Source organism: Nipponia nippon, unplaced genomic scaffold (assembly GCF_047370975.1).
Source record: "Nipponia nippon isolate SJK-2023a ecotype South Korea unplaced genomic scaffold, ASM4737097v1 scaffold_3, whole genome shotgun sequence".
NCBI classification, from domain to species: Eukaryota; Metazoa; Chordata; class Aves; order Pelecaniformes; family Threskiornithidae; genus Nipponia; species Nipponia nippon.
The window spans coordinates 43974383-43998742 of NW_028262347.1; the positions used below are offsets into that span (position 1 = coordinate 43974383).

General features: G+C 37.7%; 1 protein-coding gene across 3 annotated transcripts in view; it reads left to right on the top strand.

The window, feature by feature from the left end:
* SYT1 (synaptotagmin 1) overlaps window positions 1-24360 on the top strand; it is a 360726-nt gene that overhangs the window by 67296 nt on the left and 269070 nt on the right. For all 3 annotated transcript variants that reach the window (XM_087766719.1, XM_087766721.1, XM_087766720.1), the window contains exon 2: window positions 14032-14141. The gene's annotated coding sequence lies outside the window, so the exon portion shown is untranslated. The remainder of the gene's footprint in view (window positions 1-14031; window positions 14142-24360) is intronic.

Sequence of the window (24360 nt, forward strand, 5' to 3'; positions counted from 1 at the left end):
AAACCTTGCACAACAAATAAGTTTCCAGAGACAATAACAGCAGGTAAGAATCCCTGTCAGAGTAATAGAAAGGTTTATAGCTATGTGGATTTATATAGGACTCTTACACAAATCTGGTCTCTCATAAATCAGTGGAGATGTTAGATTTAGGGGAAAGGGATGAAGATGCTCTACTGACTAGATTTTCAGCTATATCAGTAGGTAAGTCAGTGCTAAGGTATTATATAGATGTTCAAGTGATTTAAAGGAATAGGATAAAAATACTCCTTTATCTCAATGACACACCAGTTTAATGAGTAATATTGAGAATGGTTGTAAAGAAACAGTAGCTAACGAAATAAATTCTCTTCACACAGCTTTAGCAATGTAATTAAAACATAAATGCTATTTATGGAAAAAACTGTTGTTAAAAAACAATTACGATACCTTGTTTTATTATGTTCTTCCATTGAAAGACAATAAAGGCTGGTATTCAATTTACCTATTTTCAACTAAAATGCTATTGAATTTTCGTACATGGTCATTTTGCTCTTTTTCTCCTCCCATCCATATAGTTTATCTTTAAATTAAGAGCTATTTTTTTCCCCAGAAATAATTGGGTTGTTTTTAATTACTGTCAGCAGTTTCTTATGGGAGTAAAGCTTACTCTAGTTTCAGTCACAGCTCTACGAAAACTTCCAGTATTACCTGCTGCTAAAAAGCTTTTGTGGCAGCACAGTTGGACATCCGTGTCCTCTGGCACGTAAATGAAGGTGGAACATCCTGCCCTGAGATGTTCAATTCTCATAATATTAGTTTTGTTCTGAGGATGGGTTTCAAGGAATAACACAAACCCATGGAGAAATAGTGATGGATATGAGTATATCCAAGACAGCAGTAGGATCTTAAGTTATAAATTCTTATTTTCATGGGTTGAATGGCATATATTAGAATAGCCATAACAGAAAGGTTCAATATTTTCAAACAGATACATTTAAAGATAAGCTCTACACAAACATGACATTGTCACTAGTTAATATGTCACTGCTATGCTGTTTTGTTTGTTTGTTTTTCTACTGCCTCAACAATTATTGTGGTAAGATGATCTCCTTATTTACTGGCATTCTGTAGGATCATACCAGTAATTCACCTGAAATGACTGTCTGCAGTCTTACAGGGTCTGAGATTGTTTGAATGCTAATGTAGGTCATAATTAATCAATAGTGATTGTGCAAATCATAAAGCATTTATGTGATCTTCATAACTGACACCTAAATTCTCTACACGAGACAGCCTGAAATAGTAGCAGAACTTGGCTTCGCATCTCTTTGTTCTAGGCTTGTCCCATTTGATGTGCTAGCATGTGTGCCTTAAAATAGCCTCCGAGGTGAGTTGTTCGGATGTGTCATTTGAACTGAATATAGTTTTGCATGCTCCTGTACTATATAAAAGAATAGAATACCAAGAGCAGTTCTGAGTAGCATACAGCAAAAATTTAAATACTATTCTTTCCTACTAATCTTCCAGAAACAGAATTTTAATGTATCAATGAATATTACTTCTTGAAATACCATTTTGAGGAGTTAATTAAGAAAAAGCCGTGTCTGCTTATTGAAAGACTCATGTTTTGCTTCCTTTCCATGTATAAAATACAGTCTTTTTCTTATGCCTCTCGCAATGCTAAGAACAAATGCATTTTTTTCTAAGCTGTTCTTTATGTTTTGTCTTTACACCTTCATTCGGGTGAGAGTTTATAGTTTATAGCTTACATTCTCTGTTCTAACATCCTTACTGAACTGTCTCTGCTGGATAGGAATTATAGTAGATTTTCCAAGAGAAATGGGACTTCTACTTAAATGTGGCAATATCTGAAAGTAACTGGGTACTATGTCCTGACTCTTCAATGCCAATATGTCACTAGCATGTTTAAACTCTTTAGTTTATTGCTATAATGTTTTTTTTTTTTCTTTTGACTGCATATTTACATAGTGTCCAGCACACTGAGACGCTGATCTTAACTGAATCTCGGGATTCAGCTGGAAAAGGAATGAGTATTAATTACCTGGGGAAAATGTGACAGAGAAGGATTTGGGATCCCATAAATACACATAAAATGAAGCAACCAATTCTCTCCTCACTCTCCTCCTCCTCCCAAAAATCAACCCACCAGCAATTAGAGGAATGGTTAAAAAAGATTCATTTAGGTCCTTGATTCCTTAAATGAACGTGTGAAACCAGGTGGTTAGCAAGTTCACTAGCATCGTTTTATGTCAGCAATGACATAAATCTACAACACACTGACTACAAAAAATGGTCGTCTTTACAGTTCATTTCTTGCTCTTAATTAAGAGTGAGCCAAAAACTGAGATCACATGAAGATGAGGGAAAAACTTGGTATATCATAAACATTATAGTCTCATATTCTATAAAGGTAGTTTTCTAAAACTGTATGTGTGCCAGGAAGAGTAACCTTTCAATTACAGAAGCTGGTGATGAAGCTGATTCTGTTACCTAAGATGTTATTTTTGTCAAAAGATAGAGCTAATAGTTTTTTTTTATATATATACCCTGATTTTAAGGTTTGCTATATTGCTTTGAATGTTACATTTTGATGTAACCTTTTGGAAAAAGAGATTTCTGATTGACGTTATTAAGGATAATGTTAAGAAATGTTTGGAGGTGACCAAACCAAAGGGAAACACATAGTAGGTTTTACTGAAGCGACTAAGCATAATAGGTGCCTGACTCCCATGAAGGTCCATGGAAATAAGGTACTTATTTAAAAAGGACCATTAGCATCATTTAGATGCATTTATAAACTCCATTAGGTGCTTTTGTGCATCTTTAGGCATCTAAATACCTCATCTACTGGTCTAAACAAAGGAGTGCGTGCACTGGCAACATTTACAGTGGTGGAAGTCAAGTATGCTTTGACTCAAATTAATGGGCTCTGTTCATTTATGCCTCAGTCCGAAAATATTCTAGCTGTAATCTGTTTGGTTGCCAGCTGACCAAAAAAAAAAAAATCAGCTGAAAAATTACATTTCAAGAGGACTAATAAATGTATTTTGAAGATGGGGAGACAAAAAGTAAAATTACTTCCATATGACACAAAGCTATTAGAGGTCTGATAAATCTGGATTAGGTTCATCTATAACAATGGCTGATATTAAATCCTTGGCCAAAAAATAGATAATTGGAATCACACAATACACAGCTCTTCAGTTTGGCATCAATTTTGTAATACAATAAAACTTATCATTTGTAAGCCTGTCTGGTTTTCAGAAAAAGACTGAGAACAATTTGATCTGTCCTGGTACATCAGACAATACGGTGCAGGTGGTTTGAAAACAAAACAGTTAATCAAGCAAAATTTTACTTAAACCACCTGATGATTCATCATCCAGTCTATGCACACTGTCAATTGTGCCTTTCTGAGCAATTATTTATAGAATATTTAAATAGCCCGGACAGCGTGTGCAACTACTGAGAATGCTATTTTATTATGAATTACTCCTTCAATTTGTTTCAGTTCAATATAGACTGACAACATTGCAGTGAGTCAACCTTCTGTTTTCCTGAATGCAATGCAATATACCATTTATACTGGAAGTTGAGTTTTGCCTCCAGTATTATTTTGGCCATGTTATAATATTCCTGATGTAAACTTTGGTATGAAAGGCAAAATTATTTATCTTTCCACTTCTTGTTATGTATATCACAAACTTCAGAAGTTGTGTTTATATCAATAAGGGTCACTATTAAGCTCTTACCTGCACGACTCTTATTCAAGCACAAAATTGCTTGGAGACACCAACAGAGAATATGACATCGGGGAGTTCCTTAGTAGGCTGGGTGCTAGTTGGATTTTTTAGAGAAATTGAAGAAATGTATGGAGTAGAAGAAAGCTGAGAGGTGTCAAATACACCAAGAATAAGATCGTCAAGAACTGGACAAGCTTTGACAGGCTGTAAATTAAGGGGAAGAAAGTGGAGACAGTAAAAAGACCATTAAAAAAAAGAGGGAGAAGGGTGGTGATACAGTTATGGACATGAGGTGTTTATAGAGTTTATAACATGCCACCTGGAGCAGAGACAGTTCAGTAATTTTTCTTGTGCTGGAATTTGGAGAGTGGAACATCAAGGGGATGGAAATGAGACTAGTGGCAGCAGAGGTGACATCTAGTTTGAGGACTGTCACCTCAGTAGCTACATCTAGATTGCATGACTAGTGCTTTTGGGGCTCCTGGTTACCTGTTCATCAGTGTGCCTGGAAACCAGCGTGGAAATCATATGAGAAAGAAAATGGGGAGAGATCATTGTGTGCAGTTAGATTTCATCCCGGCAAACTGAGACACAAACTGTCATGCATGTCTGTATTGAGTCTGGCTGGGATGCAACTAGCTTTCTTCATCGCAGCTCATATGCTGCTGATTTAGATTAGTGACTAAAACAGTGTTGGTAACACACCAGTGTTTTAGCTGTTGCTGAACAGTGCTTGCACAGCATCAATGCCTTCTGTTACTCTGCCCCCAGCAAGTAGGCTGGGGGTGGGCAAGAGGCTGGGAAGGGGACACAGCCAGGACAGCAGACCCAAATCGACCAAAGGGTTATTCTGTACCTTACAATGTCACGCTCAGCAATAAAAACTGGGGGGATGTCTTTCCAAAGTAGTTGTCGCTTGGAGGCTGTGTGAGCATTGGGCTGCTGGTGGGAGGTAGGGAGTGATTGCCTTTGCTTCACTTGTGTATTCTTTCTCCCTCTTTTTTTCCTTGAAATATTGCCTTTATCTTTACCCGTGAGTTTTTCTTGCTTTTGTGCTTCAAATTCTCTCCTCCATGCGGGGAAGTGGAGTGAATGAGCGAGTGCTGGCGGGTGCTTAGTTTTTGGCCAGGGTCAACTCACCATGATATCTGAAACTTGAGAGTCCTTCTGAATCTCACTGTTTACAGAGAACCAAAAAACTGCCAACTAGAAATGAAGTGGTAGTGTCGGTTTATCTGTAGTTAAAATAAAAATATTTGGTTGGAAGTTCAAAAACAGAAGGAGAAAAGGGTAATATTGATACAAATGTTGTCTAATAAACTGATTATGTCAATGGCCATTTGGGTTTTTTTGACGTTTTTGTGGCACTGTGTTACTACCTCTCTGCTAAGATCTTCTGTATCACTTAATGTTCTGTTGGAGGTTCTCAGAAACTGTTGGAGGTTTTAATGTGTTTTTGATGGATTTTTTTTTTGAGTGGTATTTTTGAACTAATAGCTTGAAGGCTTATGGAGCCGTTGGTCATGATATTTTGATCACATGGGGACTATATCAATGAGCATGAACTTATTTTTCGATGAGTATGAACTTGCTTTTAGTACTCAAGTCATCAAGCAATGGTAAATTTGTATCTGGTTATTTTCTTCACTTTCTATTTTGAGTCTTGAGAGAAAAGTACAATAAGGTCACGTTGTCTTTCAGAATGTCTAGTATTAACTAGAAACTTTAGTGAAAACTAAAAGAATATGAAACTGCATTTCACCTACACCCACACAGAGGCAATATGGACTAGTGTCCTCTCCTGTTAGGTGTTTTATAGGCATTTCCTTATAGTTAAGAAAGTAGTACTTCAAAGACAAATGAAAGTAATGAAAAATTATATCTTTCCTGCATCCTGGCTAGTCTGGAATGATGAATTGGATATTAATACATTGATGTTCATTAATCTATATGCATATATATGTGAAAGTTAAAAACAAAATATGCAGATTGAAAAAATGTGGGCCTTGCTCTCTTTCCTCTGCCAAGGCAGAATTAACTGTGCTGTGTATTTGTTTGTCTGAACTAATTTAAAAATCTCATGCGTGCTGTAATTTATGTCATTCCTGTTGAAAATGTGGTTTCACTGTTGTAAGTTAGCTGTGATGTTCCCATATTTTCTGTTTCCAAATAAGTGCAACTGTAAAAACTAGTTATCTAAGCTGTGTTGCCCCATTGGGCAATAGGAACTCGAAGCTTAAAACGCAAAGCGCTCTCATTCTCAAACAACTCTTTGTTGTAACTTACCATGGTTTGACTGCTTTGTGTGTGCACCTATTCATTGCTTGAGTTTGGAGTTTTAGTGTATATTCTGACAAGGAAGCTTCCTGGATAGTGGATGAAAAAGAAGTGATGATGAACTTTTCATTCGTTCTAAATGCGAACACCAATTTCCAAGGGAGCTAATTAAAATCTTTATCTGATCCCTAGCTGTGAGAGAGCTCTGCCTGGATGCACGTGATAAGTTCATGCCTTTTGAGATTTCTAATTTGATTGTATATTTTTTTTCTTGGTTTTATGGCTACAGCATTTTTTTATGTTCATAAGTCTTCGCTAGAGGAAATGGCAACCTTCCCTTTAAATGCTGCAGTTGGGAAGCAATGCTTTGCAAGTGGATTTTTTTTTTTTTTCTCTTGTGTATGTGAGAAGAATGGTAACTCATCAAAGCTGTTTGTAGGGGAAAATGCTTCTTTCCAACATAATTGGCTAATAAACTATTGTTTTGAAGAGAGTCCAACCTGAAATAATGTACAGGCTCTCGATAAACTGTGAGCTCCTATTGCCAAAGCTTTGTGAAGATTGTTTTGTCATCTTAAAAGGGACAATTGGAGTTTTCTAGGTGTGGCGTGGCACATTGTACATCAGCTGGATGTCGGCAAAGAACATTAAACTCTTAATTTGGCATTACAAGGTGTCAGCTGGTCACATCAGTTGACTTTAATAATTGCTAATTGAGCAAATGCACAGATCTGGAAGACAGAACCTCAAAAACTTACCCTTTTTTTGTCAGCTTGTTATTTTTATGTGTTTGGGTTATTTTCACTTGTAGCATGACAAAAAATATGTTTAGTTTCCTTCTGCAGTGAGTTCTATACCATCAGATTGATCTTGTGTTTGATGTCTTTCATAAATTGAAGGTCACACTCACAGTTTAAGCTTAAAATTCTTCCTTAGTAGCAAGTAAATGAGTTGATCAGTATGGAATTGGGTTGGTAAGAGAGGTCAGAATGAGAATTTGAGGATAGGACTTGGCACAATATAAGGAAATCATATAAAATTGATGTGTTCGCTCCATAGTGAAGTATTGATTCTTACTTTTTATTGCATGCCTCAGCATTCATGTGGAGGAAAAAAGTTTATAGCAAAGCAAGATGTCTGTCACAGTCTGCTTTTGCTTATAGCAGAAAATTTAATGTTAATGATCCGAGATGTAGCTAAAGCAAAAGAATGTTACTGTGTAACATCTGTACATAAGTGAAGTGGAAGTAGGAAGGTAATAGTTATATAGCATTTTTCACAGAGATGAATAAGATAGGGCAGTACTTGAAATACTTTTTCTGGCTTCCGTCTGTTAAGTGACAAGATCAAGAGTGATACTCTTGTCAGTGCAAACTAAGGTGTGCATTTGCATGTATTTATTGCTTGCTGCTTTTGGTTAGGAAGAAGAGAAAGGGACCTGAATTTTCTTCCTTAAATGTGTATAACTTTAATATGAACAAGAATTTCAGTTCAGATTTTCCTAGGGAGAAATATCCCCAAATGGAAAGTAAAAAAAATATCCTACTGATATCCTACAGTGAGACTGGAAAACATATATGAGCTTGAATATGACCCCATGTGAGGACAGGCACATTTTCTTGAAGGGTGACGACTCAAAGATGTTGGCCATAATTCACCACGGTCAGTTTTTTTATGAATATCTAGCTATGTGCTACCATATGGATACCTAAAACAACATACAGGGAAAGAACAAATTTGTCTTCATTGCAATTAGCAGATCAGACGGTTGTAAGTCTTTGTGTTCACATGACTCTCTACTGCAGTCACTTTATGTTCTGCTCTTGCTTTACCAGGTAAGATGAAGTGGAGTTCTTCCTAATTTTTAGACCATCCTGTTGGATTCTGTGTTTACACTTTTCTGCCTTACATGACCATATACCATGTAAGGATATAAAATTGATATTATTATTATTGTTGTTGTTGTTATTACCTTTTTCCTACACCATTCTGAGTAATGGGGAAGGTGGGCATGTTGAAATTATCTTCTTGCAGATTTTAATCCCAAAGTGCTAACTCTTCGGAAGGTTCAAATACATTTCACTTGTAGTATAGCATGAACCTTTTTCATATGTGTTTTTTGAATCATGTATTTTTCTAGATGACTAAGTACTTTTACTATAGGTGTGGTTGCACCACTACTAATGGAATTATTATCATAGACATACCAAGTTTAAGCCATACAAATTTGTTCAGTAGAAATAGACTCACATGCAATACTGAGGATCAGTGGGTGATGCAGATGCGTCATGCAATGTTTTTGACTAATTCCTGGAATACGAAGGCATCTGTTGCCTTTCCTTTGCTTACACAAAATTATAGGTAAAATTCAGAGTATCTCTTGTTAGAACAGAAGAATGGTCCCAAGAATTCAGACCAGGGATTCTTATAGCCTGGGATCTATAGCGTCCAGTATCCTGTCTCCTCCAACAAGCCATAGCAGATTTCCAGAGAAGAGGTGAATGGGGTGAGAATATATCACACATTTCTTGAAAATTCCCAGCCTCCAGCTGTTTTCAGCTCAAGGGATTTCCTGGACCTAGTGTGGTTTGTCTAACTCTCAATGAATCTCTCGTCCAAGTACTTGTTCAGTTTCCTCATGTAACTTTTAAAAATTTTCTTGTGCCCCCTAATATGTTTCTGAGAGTTTCATAGATCTTCCACCTATTGGAGAAATAACCACCTTCTTTTGTTTGTTTTGCACTTTCCTCCTGCCAGCTTCCTTTATGGTTGATCATTTTCCTGAATACAAGAATATACTGAACTCTAAAATAACATAAAAGTACAGTTTGAGCCTTCTGTTTTGATACAAACTATTGCAGACGATCACAGAAACTCAGCTTTGCAACTGAATTTATTTACAAAGAGCTTTACAGAAGGAGAATATGATTTCCACAGCAGTGACAAGATAGAAATTGTCAGTTGATACTTTTCCTCACAAAACTCTATTGCATACGTGGTCTGTATGGACATTGTATGATATCCCATACACAGATTGGTAGAGAAGGTTACCAGGATGTTTGCAGACCCCATTTGATCAGCACTAAAATGCACTGAGATCATAGACCCCATGCTTTTATTCGTACTGTGACAGGTACAAATATTTAACAGAAGTTATGTTAGAGAGCTACAAGAACAGTGATATAGGCTGGATTTTGCTGATAGTTTGCATAGCAGCCAAGGTTTAAAATGGAACATCAGAGGGAGACCTGATAAAAGTAACATGGGCTGGAATGATGTCTAGGTGTTGCAGTTCTCATTTAAGGTCATCTATCATGTAGCAAACACTTTATAACATTTCTTGAGTTGAAACTTAAAAATTGTGATGCAGTGTAATTAAGAATCATTTGCAGTAAAATAAAGAGATCATCCAAATCTCTACATATGTCACCTGATAAATTTAGGTCAAGGCTGACTGAAAGATCTTACTGGTCTACAGATGCCAGGTTTTTAGAGACTCCTGTGGTTGTTGCAGAGTGGACATAACTTTAACATGCTTCAGACTGAAAGAAATGGGGTTTGTTTCATACAGGAGATAAAAATACAGTCAGGAGTCAGTGAAAAAATAGTAAAGAAATATCATTACCGTCTTCCAGAATTAAAAGAAGTAATTAAAAGAAGTTTGGGGGTTTGTGGATTTTGGTTCTTTTTGTTGTTTTCTGAATAGCGATGCTCCATGAAATTATTCAGTCTCTTTCTATGATTCTAAACATTCTGAACTTTAAAAAAGGTAACCAGTGCACACAGTGTAGAGATACATTTTGAATGTTAGCTGAAGGGATTAAAGAATACCTGACACTTGGAAGTCTACAGTTTGTGTTGGTAATAAAAATATTCTGCACTACTAAATTGCACTGTGAGCACTAAATAATGGGAGTATGTAATAGTCAAAGATGCGGTAGGTGGGCTACTGCTGTAGCATTAGCGTCAACAGTGGAACAGACTATTATACTTACCAACTATACTTATTTACCAAGGTGCACATAAATTAATTAAATAGTTTTCTTCTGAACATTGGTTAAAATTACTTTGTTGACAAGATGTCCTTGGATTGTGATGACAGGTAGTGTCTCTGCTTTCTTTCAAAAACACCAAATAAAGTTTTCTAGAGCAAAAAAAAAAATCTCAGCTGTCAAAAAATATACATCTGAAGGCATTTTATCCCAATCATTTGTGGTAGAGAAGGCAGCAGGATGACACTGTAAAAGATGCTTAGATTGATACTTCTTCTTTCTGAATCTGCTTGTTCTTTATAACATAACTGCAGGCAGTGCCGTAAGTTTGCAGATGTAAATAGCCAGGGTCAGTATGTGTTGTATGCAGCGCAGAATTATACCTTCAGCCAAGAAATAACTCTCGAGGAGAAGCTGCCTGGTAACCCTCATTTTAGCTCAAATTATAGAAATGAACAGTTACTCTTTTCTATGGACAGAATGTTTTTTTTCCCGGAAAGCAATGACAGCAAACTGATTTTATCTTCATCTTCCTGTGTTTCTGGTAGCATCCTTCATAAGTTGGTCATAGCCCTTTCTTGATGAGAAAGCCTTTTCCCATCATCTTTTAAACCTGCTTCCTTCTTTCTCTCTTTCTGCATTTTTCCTAAAATGTTCATACTATTGGGGAGGTCTCTGAGAACCAGACTTTTGGTGGAGAAAGGCTAGCTCATTAAAAATACAGCACTACCTTAAGTGTCTTTTTATGCAATTAAAAAAGCAAGACAAAAATGCAAAAGGAGACTCCCGCCCCCCGCCCTTTTGTTTGCATTTTGCGTCTCTGTGGAAGAGACAGAAAGGTTTTCCACAGAGACTATTAGTATTCTGGCAAGCTCTCACTTGTGATCCATAGACCATCAAAGCGCTGACAGATGCAGTGTTACACAGAAATGCAAAGATTATATTTGTGTTTCTGTATGTATCCTGCAAAAACCCAAAACATTCAGATCTCTCCTTGCTACTCTGTTCCAGCATGCTCAAGCCATCTGCTTGGTTTTCCTGCTGCATTTGGTCTCATTAGTCATGTTCACATGTATTTCAGGCTGCATAATTTCGTTACGCAAAGTATTATGCACTGTTCATCCAATAAGTGAGAGAGGTTCGTTCGACTCCCGAAGGGACTTGTAAAAAGAAGTTTTAAATCTGTAAGAAAACCTGAAAATTCTTGTTGAAACATGGATCGTGTTTCACTGTTACCTTTATTAACATACTAAAACTTGCTTTATTGATTGAGTTATCTGTCTTTTCCTGACTCCCAAAGGCTAACTGCTGTGTCCTTAGAAATATTTGCTTCTAACTAAGATTTTTTTAAACGCAATTAAGATCTCTACGCAAAACTAATTGCCATATTTGAAAGTTTCCTTTTCGGTGGAGTTAGTTTTTCTGCCTACCAGTGAGGTTGCCAGTTCTGAACAGAATGTGCTTGTGGCCATCCTTGTGAATGTCCACTAGAATGAGCAAAATCACAAGCCTTTTAAAAACCATCAGAATTCACAGAGGAAAGGGAGATCTGTTAATGCCAAAGATGTAAAATCTCCGTTTGTGGTCATTGCTGAGTGTGCTCAAGCTTCTTGAAACTCCAAAGGCTGACTATGATAAACTCATGGCATTCCCATGGAATGACTTAATATATTCGTGTTGCAAGATGAAAAAGATGTGCTGTGATGGCTCCTCTGTGTGATGGGAAGGAACCAGCCCCAGCAATGAGAGCTGGGATGCTGCCGAGACCCCAGTGGGCAGAAGAGTACCAGTATGGGAGAAAAACAGTCAGCGCTGGGCTGAGGAGGGAGTGACTGAGGCTTGGTGGGCAAAAGCAATGGATTAATAGTCACCCTGGAGAATGGGAAGGGGCATAAAAACTGGACATGGAGTGGGAAACTGGGGCTGACCAGACAAAAAGAGTGGGAATTGGCAGGGAGCTCTAAGGAAGACGGATTTAATAAGGAATTGAATGCCCGCACAGCAGATGTGGAGCTGGCAAGATACTGCCATTAGCATCAGCCAGTAATCCTAGCTGGAGAGAACTGGGAGTGCTTGAGAAATGAGCCAGGAAGGCAGGAAAATGGAATTCAATAGGAACTGTGCTTGGGTATATAGGAAAATACAGTATATACTATGTGCTCTAAAGAAAAAAAAGAGGGGAAAAAAATGAGGATCTGTTATTGGGTGTAAAAAGTTAGTGGATTTTTTTTATCTTGAAAAAATCTCACCATCAAAATCATAATTTTGTTTTAAGAATATACTCTATATGGTATATAAAATATAGAGCATTCAGAGAATAGGAGGTGTGGACCCTTTAAATTCCTTTAAAAAAAAAAACGACCTAGGCACTGGATGAACATGGCTCCCCCCAAAAATATGTGACTCAGAGACTGTCATAAAGCCTCAGAAAGAGGCTGAATTAAACTTTGAGTGCTTGACATTGCAATGATGTTCTTTTATTAATGTTGTGGCTTGCATCTAATGAGTTTAATTTTACTTTGTTGTTTTGATAAATAAATATATCCTATACAGACAGCCGCAAGGTACAAAATAATTGTTGACTGTGAAAGCCAGAACATTTTTACCCAGCTTTTCCTGATATTTATTTCATTAAAACCCTAGGTCCTGGAGTCATTTGAAGGATTTACCCTTTCTTTTCTTTTCTGATGGAAAAGGGACACTGTGTGGTGGTGTAAATTCTTGTTGCCTCATGACTTTGGTGACTGTAAATTCAGTGCAATGCACCTTGTTGATATGGGCTTTATTCCCTAAAAAATTGGAAAGCAAATTAAAGGTATCCACATTTACAGAAAATTCCATCATTTTTACTGTTGTGGTTAGCAATATTGATTTCTTAGTACTTAAGTAGTGAAAAATCAGACCTTCCAAACTACTAAAAATATCTTTAATGAACTTTTGAATTATGCAATGCTTTTGTTATTTAAAAAAAAGTATCTTTATTTCTAAGGATTTTTGCTGTTTTAACTATTACCAAGACTGGCAAAATGAAATAATGTCAGTATTTCATACTAACGAAAATAAAGTGCCGCATGTAAGATATGGGGACTGAGGACAGCTTTTACGGTGTATGATTAAGGTATTGGGCAAGGATTCAAGACATCTAAGGCTGAGAAGGTTCCTTAAACCAGACTCCTTGTGTGACATTCAGCATATTGTTTAATTTTTTGTACCTCAGCTTCCATCTGTAGAACAAATACATTGATATAGCTTTACTCCTATCCTTTGCCTGTCTCAGGGATTTGATTTATAAAAATCTTAAAGATCTCTAACAGTCTTGTTCAAACACCTTCCAGCACAGTAAGCATTCAGTCTTCACTGGAGCTTCTAGTCAGAGCTGTGGGGAAAAAAGCAATGTGAATTCTCTTAAATTACCAGAATAGGAGACTATATAGAAGGAAAATAGAAGAGCTGAGAAGGGGGGGAAAAAAAATCTACAGTATAATCTGAATAGTTCTATGAAATTGTTCGAGTCTAAAGATTGGATTTACTTATGTCACTTTTGCCCCTTAATGCAAACTGTTTTGAAATTGCCTGGTTGTGTATAGAAGAAGTTAAAAAATGTACAAGTGTAAATCCACGTCTCTTTAGTATCAAAAGAATTCGTTGAGCATACTAAGTTAAGGAATGCTGTGGGATACAGCAGTAGGAAAATATGATGTGTGTGAGAGAACTACAATTCACTGTACTTGGCTCGCTGATGAAATCTACAGAAATATATAATATTGGAGCACACTAAGAAAACAGTCCAAATGAGTCCATGATGAAGAAAACTTGTTCATGTATTTTTTTTCTGTGTATCTTAACAATCTGATTAACTCTTCATGGTAATCAACTTCTGCCAATCAGCAGCTGAAGGGCACTGAACAAACCAAGTATAATTAAAGGAGTTTTAAGCAGCAGTTGTTTGTGGGCAGAGATGGAAAATACAGCTGCATAGGTACAGGCAAGTGTTTACATGGAATGTCTTTCTCTTAAAGGGAGAAAAGGGATTTTCTCTGAGCTGTGAAGAGACTAGAAACTGACTGATAGAGCCTTCATTCAAGATTTCCCTGTGAAAAGAAAACTGCGTTGATGCCAATCATATAAGGTATTTTAAACAACAAACATGGATTCTGTTACCTTCCATACCCTGTTAAATGCTTTAACGCACGGTCCTTTCCGACAAAAGAAAATGGAGGTAGTACATAATTTAAAGAAATAGCTTTTTCTGATGTAAAGTCTATTAGATTATTGAACATATAATTTTGTGGTAATACATCATATTTCATACTGACATTAAAGATGGAAGAAAACCAGTTTATATACATCTGTTGACTGTTCAGATAGTAGTTGTATTCCTTGCCTTCTCTCACCATCAACTTGTGTTTTATCAAATCCCAAGCTGCCATGGTTGATTATCCATAGATGATCTTGAGCAGCCTTGCATTGTAAAAAAACATGCTGTGGCATCTGCCATTGTGCACCACTATACAGATCACTTCTGAGTAAGGTTTGTCTTTGATTTATACATTCAGTAGTGTGTGTTCTTATATTTTTGCATGTGAATATCTTAAGCGATGGAAGCTGCATACACTACGTTACTGTGATTTTTCAGGTTGTAGATATAACGTCTACCATGACTTTTTATCTAACGAGTTCCATTTGAATTAACGCTTGTACAACTCAATCTCCACCAGGCAGTCACATCACTTCTGTAGTCATTTCGTAAGCCCTGGTACCAGTGATGTAGACAGCACAGCGAAATTAGCAGCTGTGATTATAGCATCAGTCTTGCATTCTAGATCCTATGTTTTGATTTTTCTTATTTTAGGAGCCAGAAATGAAATTTATGTCATGATTGTATTAATAGAGAGCAATAATGTCCAGATATAAATATATTTACTAAGGAAGTCTTTATTTCCTGTAAGGTAATTACATTGGTAAGAGACTATTATTCTTTTTTGAAAGACAATTAGTAAAAATGCACAGTGCTCGTAGATATTAGTAAATAAAAGTCCTCTTCATTCCTCTAATTTACATCTCTGCTTAACTATTGTTATAAGGGGAAAAGGAACACTTTTTTAGGGATATTGTAAGGTCATTTCACTGCTATATTCTGTTTTGGTGATACAGCATTTGGAAATTAATTTATGATACTGCTACTGTTACTGCTTCATCTGAAAATATTTGTTTCAACAATCAACAGTGAAAATTTATTACTACCCATTTTAGCTTTGTTTCAGTACTTCTTGACTTGATAACTATTTGAAATTAATTCAAGAAGCTGTTTTTAGGAAACTGCATGGATACTTTTCTGCATATGTTAAATCTAAGTAGCATTGCTTGCTATAGCCTAGATAGGCTGTCTTCACCCAGTCGCTTTGATGTTTTCTCCAGGGATAAGGAGAGTAAGAGAAACAATCTTGTTCTGTTAGGATTCCTTATAATTGCCAAGCTTGATGCAATTTCAGTGAAACATTATGCTAAACCCACTCCATTTAATAGAGGAAAAGAGTTTCTGTATAGTCTGAAGATATTTACAGGACTTCTGTTTGCATGCCATGGTTCCCATACCAATTAATTGTTTATACTTGCAAGGGCTTCAAGGCTTCATTTGGGTTAGAGCTTTTTATGCTTCTTCTGTTTGTGCAGATGTTTCACAGAGTGCTCTGGAAGTGGAGATCATTCACAGGTCAAATGAAAAGCAACAATATATAAAGACAATGAAATGTCAGGGCACTTCTCAGTGAAAGTTCACCAAAAAAGTGAAAAGCCACATGAAAATGCAAAGCAATATGTCCTCAAAGTAAATTGTCCCCAAAGAAAAGCACTCACTTGGAAAGAATAATGCTATTCTTTTGTGTTGTAGAGCAGACTGTTGTGAGACTAACTCTCAATGTGTGACTTTAGCAGTGGCTGTCATTCTGCCCAAAGCCTACCTTTTATTTTCACTCATAAACCACAGTACAGCTCTGTGCTGGATGTGGAAAAAGGGGGGAAAGAGTGAGAGAGAGACAGAAAAAATATTTTATTTTCTAAATCCCCTGCATCTGTTCCTGTTCCACCAAAACTTGCAAATGAATTTGGATTGAAGTAGTGGTGTGTTCATCACAGTGATAAAATTAATTTCCATCTCTGTTCACTATCATGCGTGTCTCAGTTACAGACAGTTTCTTCTGAGAATATGAAATACTGTCTACGAATGTGTCTGGGGGTAAGTCACCAATGGTATAACTCAAACTAATTTAAATGAAGGCAAATGTTTTGGGATCTGAAAGTTGAATTTCCATTTGAACAACAGCTTCAAGGACTTGCTTGCACACTTGACTGTCTCGTGCCCTGAGGTGGATTGCTACTAAAGAGATTATCCATATATACCCATGAGCTACAATAAGGTTCACAGGAATGTGAAGTAGAATAAAGTTGTCTGTAAGGTAAATATGAAGAGGAAAAGCAAATCAAAGCAAAAATGGAATAAGAATGAATCCAGGAGAATTTAAAAAAATCTACAGCGGGAACTTAAGGATGCGACAAAACCTGAGGATCTGATGCACAAATCTGAACTAGAAATGCTTCTTAATCAGTCACCCAAGTCATAGAAATTGCTTGGTAGGTCTCTCAGTGCTGTCAATGTCTCTGTAATACATTACAAATGGGGTTAAAGGGGATACTGTAATAAACAGAGTTAGTAGGAAATATTTTCTGAGACTTTTTGAGTATTAGGATGTGCTTACTGAAACAGAAAGTGGTTAAGTGTTACAAGGAGTCTTCCTGTTTAAAAAAATCCATTAAATTGGTAAAAATATTCCTTTAAGTGTTTTAGATGCAATTTATCTTTAATACTACTTTTCCATTTAGAAATATTTATGGTGTGTTGATTTTGGTGTTATTTTTTGCTTGTATTTGATGATGGTAACAAGGATGAAAGCTGTTCTCCTATTACAGGAACTATTACTTCCACTGAAGTTGTTTTGGTCATTCTAGAAATGCAGAGTGGTGCTCAGGCCACCACTGAGGGAATCTCCACAGAGCACAGAGGAAGGCTGTAAATAGTACAGGTCCAGAATCAGGAGGCTCCAGACCAACCAGTCTCAATGGTCTGACCCCATTTAATTCAAGAAACCATGCCAGCAAAACTCTCATGGGTTTTTTCTCCTTTTCTTGCCTTAGCAATATTTGTTTCTAGCCCATGTATGGAAACAAGAAGAAATCCTGGAATCCCTATTTCATTCTCATGCTTGTAAAACTCCATTAGCCATGATGGAACGTGTAGGACTGCAAATAAAATTCCATTTCAGTCCGTGAGTTTGCCTGGTGGAGAAAACTGCTCATTAATTTTAGAACTTATACTTAGCATACCTCAGTAAAAGAAAATATCTTATAAACCAATATTAAATATCTACCCACAAGGTAGAGGATGTTACCTATGTGTTCTCTAAACTGGTTGAGAAAAATTATACTTTCCCAGCTTACTCCAGGGGTTTTTTTTGTCTTTTAAATACTTTTAGTAAATTTCTATATTTTCTGGTCAGCAAAGTCCTTTATACTGGGAAGACGTTCACGTATTACCATGGGACTGTTCAAGAATCAAGGACCTAAGGCATTGTTGCAGTGAACACCAAAATTACAGGTGAACAATGTTGCCACAGTTTGCAGACTTGTCTCAGAGCAAAGGTTTATAGACTGTAAACCTGTCTCTGAAAATATAAATATTTGCACTATTTCTTTTCTTTTTTTCTCTATTCTTTGACCTTTTTTCTGAACTAACACTTCATTCCTTTTTTGCGAGCCAACATTCCACTGATAAATGAAAATCCCTAGGCTGTAGATGGGTACAACTTGCCTCCTTTAACCATTTCCATCTTAAAGGTAAACCATTAAGCAACAGTGAAAATTGAATTTTACATAAATCTGTGGTGCATGCATCCATTAAAAATAAGGAGAACAATAAATGCAAAATTTACTTTAATTAATTCGTTGAAATTTATTAAATTGTATATAACCTCCTTAGCTTGAAAGTAACTTCAGCTATCTTATACTGGCAACATAGACTGCAATGAGATTTCTGGGTTTTGGTGATTGAGGATGAATCAGACATACCAAAGGCTTTTTTGGGGAAAATAAAATCTCACAAAGTAATACAGTTAAGTGCAGGTCTTACTCTCCCTATATAAGAAAGAGAATAAAATTGCTGGTGCAAAAAAGGCTTCTTTCTTCCCACAGTGCTGCGTTTATTGTGTTACAGTCTAAACCAGCAGCAATTATACATAAGCTGTTAAACAAAATGAGAACAATCAAACAGTCAGCTCACTGAGCCAGAGGTGGTACTTGGAGTTCTTGCTGTTTCTCCCAGTCAATCTCAGCATCAGTGATGGTCAGAAAATAGATGCTCATTCTCCTGCATATGTTTATGTGGCTGGGGGGGACATGATTTTTCTTTCCTTTTTGGCAGGCAAAAAAGAACCTAAAAACACTTGGGGAAAAAACTCGATTTACATGGAAAGTGTACACCTACAAGAGCACACCATAGCTGGGAAGAGTATTGTGGTTTTGAACTGGCTGGATAAAAGGCCCACCAGATTACTATGGGATGAAGCCAAGAAGGTGGCAAAATTCAAAACAGTTTCAAATTTATGCGGTAATGAGAACTGTAATGGTAAATTCTTGCAAGATTTTAGGGTGAAGAAAAGAAAACCACATGTAGGGCAAAATAAATGGATATTCTGTCACGGAATGAATTATGTTCCAGGTAACTACTGCAGAAGGTCACGCACATTTTTTTAAATAATTGATGTTGACGTTTGTCAGAAAGAGGATGCAAGATTAGGTAGACCATAAATTCAGTTTGGTTCAGAAAGTCCTCTGGTCCTATCACAGGTTTGGTCAAGTGATACAGAAAAAATTTTGTGACAAATTGGCTCAAAAAAACCCAACAGGATATTTCTGACAATCTTTACATCTGAATAAATCAGGATAGACTTTTTAAGAAACCCCAGTCTAAAGGTAGGGGAAGAGCTGCGATCTAAGTCTAATAAGGATAGTTATTTTCTGAAGTACGTTGGAATCATGAGCCTGAAACAGTCCAAGGGTGTAGTTTCATGACAGCATAAAACCACATTTCTACTGGATGTGATGATCTTACGCCCCCTTTTTGTTTCAGCACTAAAAGTTAACAGAGTAGTTTTCAGCCAGATCAGCCTTATTGCTGCCACACAAGGAATAGTGCAGTGATGTGCATGTGCGAAGCAGGGCAGGGTCTCTTCTCTGTTGGCAGCAGCAAAACCTCTCAGCAGTTTCTGAAACCGCTCCAGAACTTTGAGCCTTCACAGAAGGTGGCCGGGGGCAGTGGATGCTGACACCACCGTTTACTTTCTGTGTACCAAATACTGCTCACCTCACTAATAGCCAGTGTGCTTAGCATTGTAATGAAGAATGAACTTCAGTCACTTTCCTATAATTGGACTACCCAAATTAGTAAAAATCAGTTCCCAAATTTGATCCCCAAGTGTGGTGGGTTGACCTTGGCTGACTGCCAGGCCCTCACCCAGCCTTCTCAGCAGGACAGGGGGAGAAAATAAGATGGAAAAGCTTGTGCGTCAAGATAAAGACAGGGAGGTTGCTTGCCAATTACTGTCACAGGCAGAACAGACTCGACTTGGGCAAGATTAATTTATTGCCAATTACAATAGATTTGGATCGTAAGAAACAAACTAAAACACCTTATTCCCTTGTTCCCAGGCTCAACTTCACTCCTTCATTCCCAACTCTTCTGCCTCCCCGGCTGAGCAGTGCAGGGGATGGGGGGTGAGGGTTGTAGTCAGTCTCTGCCGTTCCTTCCTCCTCACGCTTTTCTCCTTCTCCAGCATGGGGTCCTCCATAGGCTACAGTCCTTCAAGAACTGCTCCAGCGCGGTCTCTCCATGGGCTGCCGCTCCTTCAGGGCATGTGCATCTGCAGCGGTGTGGGGTCTTCCACGGGCTGCAGGGGACAACCTGCTTTACCATGGTCTTCTCCATGGGCTGCTGGGGAATCTCTGCTCTGGCCCCTGGAGCACCTCCTCCCCCTCCTTCTTCTCTCACCTTGGTGCTTACAGGGCTGTTTCTCACATTTTTTTTCCCTCACTCCTCACTGCTGGGCAGTGTTTTTCCCCTTCTTACATACACTTTCCCAGGGGTGCCGCCATCTTGTCTGAGGGGCTCAGCTGTGCCCCTCAACCGGGCGGTTGGAGCCGGCTGGAACCGGCTGTGTCCGGCACGGGGCAGCCTTGTCTCTCAAACAGTAAAGCAAAGGTCATTTTCTCAGGATAGTCTTGAAAACAGGAGGATTTTTTTTCCTAACGTGATCTCACAGACTATTTTCCAGTAATATAACAATACTGATTGCACGGGAGCTCTTCTTTCTAAATGCCTGTGTAAGTATAAACAGAATAAATCCCATCGTGTATTTTAAGGAAATTTTTTTTATTTTCGGCAGGGCTGTGCTTACAGTAGATACAAAGTTATTTTCTCTGCTATGTTTTTGTATTTATGCATTACCGATATTAGGTATGGCTGAAAATTTGTGCTAGAAATGCAAACTAGTAGTTTATTTATTTCTGCCACAGCACAATTTGCGGCCCATCTGTCATGCAACGCAGCAAGATCATGTTGTGACAGAATTTTGCATTTAGGATTTAATATACGGCGTTGAAAAAGAAAATAAAAATTCTTTTCCCTCCTCTAAAATATTGAAAAACATTTGCCTTACGTGTCACATTTAATCCAAAATTTGTATGTCCAACATGTGTAAAACATGGAAGAGAGAGAAATGGCTGCCCGAGGACAGGCGAGCCCCGGACTTGGGCAGGCTCTCAGCTGGCAGGCGGGAGGTGGACGGCCAGGTCTCCAGTTTGAGTCAGGCAGATCTGCCATATCCCTTCTGGCGCCCACCTCTCCTCTCGGAGCTGCCTGTTCTCTGGACCGTTGGTTAGGACACCGTGCTGAGATAAATTCATTCTCTGCTGTTCTCCCACTATTTTCTTTGGTAAACTGGGCGAATACCAATTCCTGCTTTATTATTTATAACTTCTGTCTCTCAGGGTCAGAAAGGTGGTGGCACAACCAGAGTGATACATTGTCCTTTACAGCATGACAAACTGGTTGGAACTGTTGGCACAAACAACTGGTGTATTTTGTTCTCACATTAAAAAAAGATGCAATATGAAACCTTGTATATTTTTAAAATGCGAATTCTTATCTGTGTCTGACAGATCACATCACTATGAGAGGTCCAAAATTTGTGGTTTTCTCTAAAATTTAATTATCTGGCACTTTCCAACAGCAGCTTGTCTACTACTGACATGTAGCATTTCGTTTTGTTCAAACATCTTTTGTGTGTATGTCTCCTTGATATTGATAACCGTGGCTCGTGGTAATGCTTATCTCCTTTTGATTCTGAAAATGTAATAAAGAAGGAAAATACAAAGTAATAGCTACATGCATTGGTTAGGCAGACATCCATCAAGTCTTTGCATCAGACTTAGCTTTTCAGATATCTCAAGAAACAGAGATCATAAAAGCAGCTTTAGCATGGCAAACATGCCCACAAAACCAAATAAATCATTGTCCAAACAAGGAATGAAACAAGACAGATTTTTCTTGTCCACTTGTGAGTTTCTTTGATCCCTTTTCCAGCTAGTTTTCTGAACAAACTGTCAATTACTAATTGCCATGGTTATCTCTCTTCATAGCTACCATAATTGGACTCTTCAAGGTATGTGAGGCTTGGGTCCATTCTCCAAACTGTGGGGGATATGATGGGGATAGGAAGTCAATGCAGCGAGGGAAAATAGTCTTAGTAATCTGTTCTTTACAGATAAGAGTGGTCAGCTGGAAAAAAGTGTAGAATTGCAAACATGTAGAACTTGATCTCATCTGTTAAAGAAATCTGTCATTAAAGAACTAGGGGTATAAATACAAGCAACTTGGCGACGTAACTCTTGCTTTGTAGTTTCCAATTTAAGTGGTTGAAAATACTAGATATTTATATGTAGAACATGTTTATATGTATGAATTTGGTCTGTACTTGTGAATAGTGAAATGGACAGTAAGTATATCTGGTGTACTTACAGGTACATATTAGGAGTATTTGGTGTAAGACGTAAATGTATTATAGAAAAACAAGCAGGACCTGATCTGTGAAAAACAGGAAATTTTGATGGTTTGTATGTTCCAATATATGCAGAGTTTTATTTGTACAATGTTAGTTTGCAAGACACAATATTTTTTTTATTTTTTAACATATGTTTCTTGATTGTACGGTGCTGTATGTGCACAATGATCCTGTTATGGAGCTTCGACTTTGTAACTCTTGGTCTGAGCAGCCAGATTCCGTGCTGACTGAAGACTGCATGGAGAAACCTGTATGTTTCATTGGCAGGATATCTGATTTGATGAGAACAGTGGCAATCTGCTTTATATTGTGGGAAAACTAGAAGTATTTTTGGCTTTCTGATAGGCTGTCAATAGGCTTTGATAGAAGCAGTAAACAAGTTTAAGCTATGCTGTGTGCCACAGAAGAGTCTGCATAGCATGGCCTGTTTCTCAGGAGAAGCAGAGACAGAAACCAGGATTTCCTGAGCTCATCATATGATTATTTAAAAGCTTGTATGAAAGAAGAAGCAAGGTGGGTACAGCTGTGTGAAAACGATATGATGATCAGAGCACAGGTGAGGAAGATGTATACCCACTGATCAGGGATTATATATTTTCCCTAGGTAGAGGAAGCTCATATTGAGTAGCTAAGGCTGTTCGCATTTCAGTTCACAGATCAGGTCCTGCTTGTGTGGTGGCTTCCAAGACAGTTATGGTATCGTCAACAGGGAACCTCCTGACCAAAGCACATGACGCTGTGCAGCTAGAACTAAAATAAAAAGCTCTGAAACAAGCCGCTATCACTCTTCACATACCCCAGACAGTGTCCATGAGAGGATGTGTCATACTGCCCAGTGGCTTTTTTATGTATGTGTGTCTAAGAGAAGATGGACAGGAGGATCAGTTATGGCGAGTGTCAGCACAGCCAGCAGGTGGGACAATCAAAGACATCTGTTATATTGGCTTTTGTAAGTAAGGTTTAAAGTGTAGTACTGGAATAGTACTAAAAAAATGTTACAGAGGGAGCAGGTGGAGACAGGAGAGAGAGCTTCCATCTTGTCACGCTATTCCATCTCCGTGTTAGGAACAGATGGCTGCAGTGAAATGGGATTCCTTTCCATTCTGTAATCCTGAATGCCATTTAAAAAAAAAAAAACAAACTGTAGTTTTTGTGGAGAAATTACCTACATAGAGGTAGAGAATGCAGCTCTACTTTTCAGGGACAGAAGAGGAGATACATGACAGCACATGGACATCCTTAGAATATGTGATTAGTTTTGGCAGGGAAGATGCAAGCTAGTTTTACTTTATTTTGTGAAACACAGCTGTTACTACTTTTATTTGACAGCAGAAGTCTAACCTGCATCAGTTAGAATTTCCTTGTACTGCAGCAAATAACGACGGTTAAATAAGATTGGCAAATTGTTTCAGCACAAACTAGTTATACATGAAGGGTGTTGGCTGCAAAATTTCATTCCACTGCTGCAAAACTCTATGTAATTCTTATAGGAGGATATGCCTGACATATTTGTAAGCTCAAACTCATTTTGTAAATAAGCCATTGTTTACAACACAGTAATGTACAGATTAAAAAAAAAAGTCTTCAATCTCTCTCTCTCTGCTGCTGTGCATTCTGCTGCTTCATTTTCCACTAGGAACCAAGTGGTTAGTTCTAGATTAATACATTCCTCATATGTGCTGCTGAAAGAGAAGTAGATTCAGATCATTCTACAGTGAACAGTGTTTTAAAATGTGCATTTTATTGTCGTTTATAAACAGCATGGAAGGCAACCAACCTTCAAGTCTCTGTCCTGTGTTCTTGTGTGAAGAATGTTATATAATAAATGTAAGAAATGTTTATTGATGCATGCAGCTGTATGTGTATAATGCAGGCTCATGCTTATGGCTGCTCAGGCGTGTGTGTTCTTGAGCAGCACAAGGAGATTGGATAGATAATGCTAACCTGCCAGTTATTCAGTCAGTTTGGTGTCTGTGAGTCAGCTGCTTCCATTACAAATCAATACATTCTTTGTAAATAGGAAGGACATGAAAGACATTATTTTGAGTTGGTAATTTTTACATTAACTTTCCCATCCTACTCTTTTGCGTGTCTGTATAAGACTTCACTTACTATTGTGTACTAGGAACCTGCAATTTGATGACGCCATTTGAAAACTTCTTTTCATGTTGTTTTGTT